The following is a 10,433-nucleotide window of genomic DNA, read 5'->3' on the forward strand; positions in this document are numbered from 1 at the left end:
CAAATGCTCATGACCTCAAGAAGTAGCACGGCCGCAGCTGGGCGTGGTGGCTCAAGGCTGTAATCCCAGCACTTTGGGAGGCCAAGGCAGGTGGATCACGAGGTCAGGGGTTTGAGACCAGCCTGGCCAACATGGTGAAACCCTGTCTCTACAAAAAATACAAAAATAGCCAGGTGTGGTGGTGTGTGCCTGTAATCCCAGCTACTCGGGAGGCTGAGGCAGAAGAATCACTTGAACCTGGGAAGCGGAGGTTGCAGTGAGCCTAGACTGCGCCATTGCACCCCAACCTGGGCGACAGAGCAAGACTCCGTCTCCAAAAAAAAAAAAAAAAGAAGAAGTAGCAGGGCCAAGGTTTAAGCCCAGGACAGTCTGACTGTCCAGAATCTTGGCTGTCAACCACTACACTGGACCCCTGTCCTGAGTCACCTCTTCCCTGGACCCCCAGCCCTGGACCCCTGCTCTGTACCAGTATTTCCAGACCCCAAGGAGCTCAGAGTTTACAGAGACAAGAAGGCCTAGAATTGTCTTTCAGAGATTGGGAGCAACATGGCAGGTGCAAGGCTGTGAAGACCACGTGGTTTGCCCCAGACACCAGCAGAGCTACAGCTCACAGAAGGCCCACTGAAGCAGGCTGAGCAGCACATGAGGATCCCAGCAGAAGGAACCGGCGCTTGATTGACGAGATGCCATTATTAGACCCATTTCAGAGAAGAAAATAAGGCTCAGAGCAGGAGAGTGGTCTGTGTAGGGTCATGTGGCCAGAGGTAGGGTTGAAGTTCAGCTCAGCCTCTCATTGCACTTCATTGAGGACTTCATTGAGGACTGGAAGATCAAGGTCAGTGAGGAACCGAGCTCTGTGGGCAAAAGAGAAACAGGATGGTCTGGGGAGCTGAAAGATCCAGTGGTGTGCAGAAGTTGGGGAGAGGCATCTGGGGCCACCACATAAGAGGAGGGAAGTCGGCACCTGCCTGCTGTTCAGGGGAGAGAGTTCCTGGGAGAGACAGTGGGACTCAGGAGCACACACATCGGACTTTCCTTCCCTGCCAAGGGCTACCCTCCTCTCCTTTGAGAGCTCATCACCACCTGAAATGGTCCTGTCTGTCTCCCCACAGTCATGCCAGCTTTCTGAGAGCACAGGCTGGGCTTGTTGCAATCCCCTGTGCCGGCCGGGCGCAGTGGCTCACGCCTGTAATCTCAGCACTTTGGGAGGCCAAGGCGGGTGGATCACCTGAGGTCAGGATTTCGAGACCAGCCTGGCCAACATGGTGAAATCCCGTCTCTACTAAAAATAGAAAAAATTAGCCGAGCGTTGTGGCGGGCGCCTGTAGTCCCAGCTACTCGGGAGGCTGAGGCAGGAGAATTTCTTGAACCCCAGAGGCAGAGGTTGCAGTGAGCTGAGATTGCGCCATTGCACTCCAGCCTGGGCAACAGAGCGAGACTCCGTCTCAAAAAAAAGAAAGAAAGAAATCCCCTGTGCCTCAAACAATGCCTAGTATAGAGTAAACACCAAATACATTGGTGAGAAATGAGTGAATGAATGAATGAATGCCATGAATCAGTGCTCCATTGAGACCCTCATCCATTCGGGCTTGGACCATCACATAAGTCTCCCAGCCTGCAGGCTCTCGGCCTCCTCCATCCTCCTCACCCTGGCAGAGCCATCCTCCAAAGCACAAGTGCGTGCCTGCACAGAAGCCTTCAGCAGCCCCCTCTGCCCAGAGAAGAAGGGCCAGAGTCCACGGTTGGGGCCTGGGGCTCTCCGGTATCTGTCTCCAGCCCACCTTGATCCAGGCCTTATCCCCAGGACACCTCCCTACACCCACTCCGGCCACACCCAGGGGCCACATCCAAGGCGCACCAACCTCCTAGCCTTTGCTCAGACTGCTTCCCCACCTCCGCAAGCCCTGCCTCCCAGTCACCACCTGTTCAAACCTCCCCTCCTCCCCCAAATCCTTCAGGGTCCAGCTGGGACACTACCCTCTCCAGGAAGCTTGTGGGCCGGGCCTGCCGCCTCTCTCCCTCTTCACTGCACGCCCGCCTGTGCGCACCAAAGCTCTCTTCGCGGGGCCCCTTGGCTAAGGAACTGGGCTTTTCTTCCCGTGCTGTGGGAAGGGCCAGGTTAGACTCCCTAAGATGACAGGTCTGGTGGTGGGACCAGGTGGGCTATCTGGGAGGACGGAGGTGGGAGCTGGGCAGCTGCAGATGTCCAGACACAAGAAACAAGCCACCACAAGTCAAGGCTTGGTGACTTCTGGGCTGGGAGCTGTAGCACCAAGGGTGGACTTTGGGAAGGGTGGGGATGTTGGGAGGGAGGGAAGAATGCAGGCCTCTCCCACCCGGGGTCGGGGTCGGGGGGTGGGGGGAGGAGGAATGTGGGGAGGGCGAGCACTTCTCCCAGACCCGGCACTGGGAGAGGCGGGGACCTGAGTTGGGTGGCCACTTTTTCACTCTGGCCTCTCTCCCTCTGCCCCGCCTGTGTTTCAGGCCCCATCCTGCCTAGCCCGCCACACATAGCTCTCCAACGTGTCCAAGGAGGGCACGGGGGCGGGGGGTGGGGGGTGCTTGGAGACGCCTGTGAGGAGCCAGAGTTATTACTATTCTCCTCCTCCTTCTCCCCCCAACAATCCCCTCTTTCAATTCCTCACTACCCAGCCAGGTAGGGCAGGCACAGCCAGACGGGTAGGAGCTGGGGAAGGCCCAGCCTGGAGGCCAGCCCAAGCCAAGAGCCACAAACCACCGTCTTCGTCTTCGTTTCCCCATGCCGCCTCCGCCCAGCCTTGGGGTTGTCTGCTGGGAAGGCAGAGGGCAGGGGTGGGGACCTCAAGTCATCTCCTCCAGGACAGGCCACTCCCTGACACCCTCAGGGTGAGGAGGAGGGCAGGGCACACACTGTCTGTGAGTCACAGAGCTTCCCTCTCCCCTGTGCCGGGGCAGCACTCTGGGCCCCATCCCATGTCTGGACACAGGGAGAGGATGGTGGCCAGCAGATCACCCTACTCCAGGCCACCCTCTGCTCTCCAGCCTCCTTTTCCTCCTGGGGGCCCGTCCTTTGGAGGATAACCACTCACAGCCCCCAGGAAGTCATCGCTCAGCCGCTGGCTAGGAAACCAACAAAGCATATGGCCAGGGTGAGGGCAGTAAGCATCGAATGAGTGGAACGGCTGACCGCCCACCCCTGCATTCAGGGACGTAATCTCCATGGTAATGCTGCTGATTAATAGGTCAGATTGCTGGGCGTGGTGGCACACGCCTGTAATCCCAGCACTTTGGAAGGCCAAGGTGGGTGGATCACCTGAGGTCAGGAGTTTGAGACCTGCCTGACCAACATGGTGAAACCCTGTCTCTACTAAAAATACAAAAAATTAGCCAGGCGTGGTGGCGGACGCCTGTAATCCCAGCTACTCAGGAGGCTGAGGCAGGAGAATCGCTTGAACCCAAGAGGCAGAGATTGCACTGAGCCAAGATCGCACCACTGCACCCCAGCCTAGGCATGACAGAGACTCCATCTCAAAAAAAAAAAAAGTTCAGATTGTGACTAGAAGGGGACTTTCCTGGGCTCAAATCCTGGCTCTGCAACTTACCAGCTGTGTGACCTTGAAGGAGACACTAGGGCTTTCTTATGTGTCAGTTTCCTTATTTGTCAAATGTGGGTATGAGTAGCTCTGACCTCCTACATTGGTTGGATTCAATAAACAAATAGTGCTTATTCACTCCCTCAGTGCTAACTCCTAACTAGAGCTATTAACTATGAAATGAGGATAATTGTTTACTGTGCAGGGTTGTTGCAGGGCCTGTGAAGCAGAAACAAGCATGTATGTGTTTGATGCTGGCCCCCTCTTCCCAATCTGGGTCACCAAGCCTGGGAGGAGAAGAGAGGGAAGCTTCATCAAGGAGACGGAATGGAACATGAGGCCAACTGCTGTTTGCAGGCCTGCAGGAGTGGGCTGGACCCTCAGCAGAGCCAGGGAGGATGGGGCTGGAATTTCCTCCAGGGCTCCTGTTTGCACGGGACACACCAAACTGAGCAGTCCTCAGCCCAGGGCTGACAATGTTAATACGTCTGATTAGGAAATGTGTAGTATCAGCTCCTACCAAAAAATTTTTTTATTTTTATTTATTTATGGTTTTTTGTTTTTGTTTTTTTGGAACAGAGTTTTGCTTTTATTGCCTAGGCTGCGATGGTGTGATCTCAGCTCACTGCAATCTCCGTCTCCCAGGTTCAAGCGATTCTCCTGCTTCAGCCTCCCAAGTAGCTGGGATTACAGGCATCCACCGCCACTCCCAGCTAATTTTTGTAATTTTAGTAGAGACGGGATTTCACCATGTTGGCCAGGCTGGTCTAGAACTCCTGACCTCAGGTGATCCACCTGCCTCGGCCTCCCAAAGTGCTGGGATTACAGGCGTGAGTCACCACACCCAGCCTTTATTTCTTTTTGAGCCAGCCTCTCACTCTGTCATCCAGGCTGGAGTGCAGTGGCACAGTCTGCTCACTGCAGCCTCAACCTCCTGGGCTCAAGTGATCCTCCTGCCTCCACCTCCCAAGTAGCTGGGACCACACAGCTCATGCCACCACAGGCCCTGCTCTAGGCACTGTGTCTACTGAGCACCAAGTGCAGGTTGCAGGGTGCAGAGGTGAGGTGAGCAGGATGTGGTCCTTGCCTTCCAAGCTTCCATCTTCCGTCCTCCGTGGGAGCTCAGATGTGGATACAACCAGCAGGGGAGGGGAGTGTGCAACATTCACTCAGCGGCCAAGTGTGGGTGCCGGCTCCTGCCATTGAGACAAACAGGAGGAGTTCAGCTAAAACAGGGTTAGGTCAGGCACAGTGGCTCATGCCTGTAATCCTAGCACTCTGCAAGGCCAAGGTGGGAGGATTGCTTGAGCCCAGGAATTTGAGACTAGCCTGGGCAACATAGGGAGACTCTATCTCCACAAAAAAAAAAAAAAAAAAAAAAAAAAAGTATTTTTTCTTTTCGAGACAAGGTCTCATTCGGTCATCCAGGCTGGAGTGCAGTGGCAGAGTCGCTGCTCACTGCAGCCATGACCTCCTGGGCTCAAGCGATCCTCCCGCCTCAGCCACCTGAGTAGCTGGGATCACAGGCTCAGACCACCACAGCTGGCTTTTTTTTTTTTTTTTTTTTTTGAGATGGAGTCTCACTCTGTCGCCTAGGCTGGAGTGCAGTGGTGTGATCTCGGCGGCTCACTACAAGCTCTGCCTCCTGGGTTCACGCCATTCTCCTGCCTCAGCCTCCCAAGTGGCTGGGACTACAGGCACCTGCCACCACGCCCGGCTAATTTTTTGTATTTTTAGTAGAGATGGGGTTTCACCGTGTTAGCCAGCATGGTCTCGATCTCCTGACCTCGTGATCCACCCGCCTCGGCCTCCCAAAGTGCTGGGATTACAGGCATGAGCCACCGTGCCCGGCCTCCAGCTGGCTAATTTTTAAATTTTTTTTGTAGAGATAGGGTCTCACTATGTTGCCAAGGCTGGTACATTTTTTAAAAATTAGTGGAACAGGCTGGGCACGGTGGCTCATGCCTGTAATCCTAGCACTTTGGGAGGCCAAGGTGGGTAGATTATGAAGTCAGGAGTTCGAGACCAGCCTGACCAACATGGTGAAACCCCGTCTCTACTAAAAATACAAAAATTAGCCGGGTGTGGTGGTGCACACCTGTAATCCCAGCTATCTGGGAGGCCGAGGCAGGAAAATCGCTTGAACCTGGGAGGTGGAGGTTGCAGTGAGCCAAGATCGCACCACTGCACTCCAGCCTGGGCGACAGAGCGAGACTCTGTCTCAAAAAAAAAAAAAAAATTAGTGGAACAGAAAAAAATAAGAAATATAAAGGGCAAGATCAAAAGCAGTGAGTGGCAAAGCTGGGGGCTTGGACACAGGACCCCACCTCTCAGCCTCAGCTCCTGGCCTCCCCTGGGCACTGTCCAGGTGCTGGACCTCGACCACCAGAGGGCAGCAGGGCCCAGGGAGAGGTGCCTTCCCCACTCCTCATGAGACCCATGGGGCAGGTGTGGCGATCTGCCCCATCACTCCTGCCTGGGGCATGTTTAGCAACACATCACTGCCACCAGCCCCACCCACTGAGCCCTGCCCGCCCCACCAACATTTTACAGAAATAAAACTGGGGCTCAGAGTGGCTGAGTACGTTGACCATTCAGTTAGTCTAGAAAGACCCAAAAGAGAATCATGCTCTCCTGAATCAGTTGTGGTTCTAAGGTCAGAGATATGTGGGTTTGAATCCCTCCCCTGCACCTACCAACTGGCAGGATTCTTGTCAAGCATCAGGCGGGCCTGGCTGGAGTGAGATCAAACGTGGAAAGCGCAATAAGGGCACTGCTGCTGTTCTCTCCTGACCCCACCCCAGAATTTGCAACGCAGTTCAGGGAGATGATCAAAATACTTAAGAGTGTTAAAGAACCCCGAGAGAGTGATCCCAGAAAGAGAGGTGCTATGGGCAGGCACCAGGGGGCACGCCCCACTGCGTGTGGCCAGAATAATCCTGGAGGGTTGCCGGAGAAGGGGTGGAGCTGGAGGACCCTGTGGGGCAGGCTGGATGGCTGGCGGGACCTTCCTGCTGGAGAACAAACCCATGCAGAGACCCAGCCCCCGCGTGCGGCGCTGGGAAAGGTTTCGGAGCTGTGAACTCCTCCTCGTCCTCCCAACAGCGATGGGCTGCTGCCTCCATAGTGCCAAGAGGTGACACCTCTCAGGAGCTTCTGTCTGGCCCAGCCCAGCCTCTTCAGACACTCCCAGCTCTCCAGCTCTTTTCATTTCCCCACCCCAACACCTCTGTTGAGAATCAAAAAAGAAGTGGCCTGATAAAGAATTTTTTATTTTTAGCGACAGAATCTCACTCTGTCACCCAGGGTGGAGTGCGGTGGCACTATCCTAGCTCACTATAACCTCAAACTCCCCAGGCTGCAGCGATCCTCCCTCCTCAGTTTCCTGAGTAGCTGGGACCACAGGCGTGTGCCAACATGCCTGGCTAATTTTTTTTTTCTTTTTTTAAAGACAGAGTTTCGGCCGGGCGCGGTGACTCACGCTTGTAATCCCAGCACTTTGGGAGGCCGAGGCGGGCGGATCACGAGGTCAGGAGATCGAGACCACGGTGAAACCCCGTCTCTACTAAAAATACAAAAAATTAGCCGGGCGTGGTGGCGGGTGCCTGTAGTTCCAGCTACTCGGAGAGGCTGAGGCAGGAGAATGGCGTGAACCCAGGAGGTGGAGCTTGCAGTGAGCCGAGATCGCGCCACTGCACTCCAGCCTGGGTGACAGAGCGAGACTCCATCTCAAAAAAAAAAAAAAGACAGAGTTTCACTCTTGTTGCCCAGGCTGGAGTGCGGTGGCGAGACCTCAGCTCACCGCAACCTCCGCCTCCCAGGTTCAAGCGATTCTCCTGCCTCAGCCTCCCCAGTAGCTGGGATTATAGGCACATGCCACCATGCCCGACTAATTTTTGTATTTTTAGTAAGGACGGGGTTTCACCATGTTGCCCAGGCTGGTCTCGAACTCCTGACCTCAGGTGATCCACCCACCTCGGCCTCCCAAAGTGCTGGGATTACAGGCATGAGCCACCGCGCTCAGCCAAAAATTTTTTTCTTTTCTTTTTTGAAACAGAGTCTTGCTCTGTCGCGGTGGAGTGCAGTGTTGAGATCTCGGCTCACTGCAACCTCTGTCTTCTGGGTTCAAGCGATTCTCCTGCCTCAGCCTCTGGAGTAGCTGATATTACAGACACGCACCACCACGCCCAGCCTGCCAAGAATATTTTATACCATCGTCACTCATCACATCCCCCAGGACCATCTCCCTGAAAGTTCCCAATCCCCTCACCTACATCCTCCCCTCCCCACTGTCCTCAGGCCCACCATCCAGGAGGAAGTCATACCACTCTGATGACATCTTGGAGGGTCTCAGCAGAGTCTAGGCGCAGCCTTCACCTAGGGCATTAACAGACTACGTGAGCTTCTCTTTTCCCATTTCCTTCTCCCCCTCCCTCGCTCCTACCCGGGATCTCCTCCTAAATGAATTATCCTTCCTTATCCACAATTTTTTTTACCCATGGTTAACCTTGGCCCAAAACTATTAAATGGAAAATTCTAGAAATAAACAATTCATAATTCTTTTTTTTTTGAGACACAGTCTCACTCTGTCGTCCAGGCTGGAGTGCAGTGGTGTGATCTCCACTCACTGCAACCTCTGCGTCCTGGGTTCAAGCGATTCTTCTGCCTCAGCCTCCCAAGTAGCTGGGATTACAGGCATGTGCCACCACGGCCAGCTACTTTTTGTATTTTTAGTAGAGACAGAGTTTTGCCATGTTGGCCAGGCTGATCTTAAACTCCTGACCTCAGGTGATCCCCTCGCCTTGGCCTCCAAGGTGCTGGGATTGCAGGCGTGAGCCACCAAGCCTGGCCATAAGTTTTCAACTGTACACCATCCTGAGTAGCGTGATGACATCTCCCCAATTCCCACTCCATCCTTCCTGGTAGACACTACCTATTAGTTAGTGTGGAATCATTACATCAGTTACTTAGTAGCTGGCTTGGTTGGGATCCACTGTGGTATGGCAGTGCTAGTTTCAAGTAACCCTTACTGTATTTAACAATGGCCCCAGGGCACAAGAGTAGTGATGCTGGCAATTCTGATATGCCAAAGAGAAACTGTAGAGAGCTTCCTTTCACTGAAAAGGTGAAAGTTCTCAACTTAAAGAAAGAAAAAAATCAAAAGCTGAAGTTGCTAAGATTTGTGGTAAAAATGAATCTCCTGCCAGGCATGGTGGCTCACGCCTGTAATCTCAGCACTTTGGGAGGCTGAGGCGGGTGGATCACCTGAGGTCAGGAGTTCAAGACTAGCCTGGCCAAGACGAGGCCTGAAACCTCATCTCTACTAAAAAATGCAAAACATTAACCGGGAATGGTGTCCTGCGCCTGTAATGCCAGCTACTTGGGAGGCTGAGGCAGGAGAATCCCTTCAACCTGGGAGGCAGACGTTGCAGTGAACTGAGATGGTGCCACTGCACTCCAGCCTGGGCGACAAGAGTGAAACTCCGTCTCAAGAAAAAAAAAATACATAGCGCTTACTACATGCCTGACACTTTTTTGAGACAGGATCTCACTCTGTTGTCCAGGATGGAGTGCAGTGGTTCAATCACAGCTCACTGAAGTCCCAACCTCCTGGGCTCAAGCGGCCCTCTCACCTCAGCATCCTGAGTAGCTTGGACTAGAGGAGCATACCACCATGCCTGGCTAATTTTTTTTTTTTTTTTTTTGAGAGACAAGGACTCACTGTATTGCCCAGGCTAGTCTCAAACTCCTGGACTCAAGCAATCCTCCTGCCTCAGCCTCCCAAAGTGTTGAGATTATAGGCATGAGCCCCCGTGCAACACTTTTTTTTTTAATATAATGTTTAGTCCGGGTGTGGTGGCTCATGCCTGTAATCCCAACACTTTGGGAGGCCGAGGTGGGTGGATCACTTGAGGTCAGGAGTTCGACACCAGCCTGGCCATCATGGTGAAACCCCGTCTCTACTAAAAATACAAAAACCAGCTGGGTGTGGTGGCGCATGCCTATAATCCCCACTACTCGGGAAGTTGAGGCAGGAGAATCGCTTGAACCTGGGGGGCGGAGGTTGCAGTGAAATGAGATGGCGCCACTGCACTCCAGCCTGGGCGACAGAGTGAGACTCCATCTCAAAAAATAAAACAAAAGCCGGGCGTGGTGGTGCTCACCTGTAATCCCAGCACTTCGGGAGGCCGAGGCAGGCGGATCGCCTGAGGTCAGCCTGGCCAACATGGTGAAACCCTGTCTCTACTAAAAATACAAAAATTACCTGGGTGTGGTGGCGTGTGCCTGTAATCCTAGCTACTCGGGAGGCTGAGGCAGGAGAATCGCTTGAACCCAGGAGGTGGAGTTTGCAGTGAGCCGAGATCCCACCATTGCACTCCAGCCTGGGCAACAAGAGCAAAATTCCAACTCAAAAAAAAAAAAATTACTTTTAACCTTCGTTTCTTCTGCAACAACACTTCTAATACTAACTCATTAAACTTTCATGTCCACCCTGCAATGTAGGTACAGTTATCAGCAGCCCCATTTTACAGATGAGAAAACTGCTGAGGGACAGAAGGGTTAAGAAATTTGTCCAAAATCACAAGCTGACAAGGGATATTTAGGATTTGAATCCAGGCTAGATGATCCCAGACCGCACAATGTGTTCAGGCAATGGATGGGGACAGCAGGTCCACAGTGTCCAGTGGTCTGTAACCCAGTAAATAAATAAATAAATAAATAAATAAATAAGAAAAGTTGCTGGCCGAGGTGGCTCATGCCTATAATCCCAGCACTTTGGGAGGCCAAGGCAGGCGGATCATGAGGTCAGGAGATCATGACCATCCTGGCTAACACGGTGAAACCCCGTCTCTACTAAAA

This window comes from Nomascus leucogenys, chromosome 4 (assembly GCF_006542625.1).
Source record: "Nomascus leucogenys isolate Asia chromosome 4, Asia_NLE_v1, whole genome shotgun sequence".
Classification (NCBI taxonomy): Eukaryota; Metazoa; Chordata; class Mammalia; order Primates; family Hylobatidae; genus Nomascus; species Nomascus leucogenys.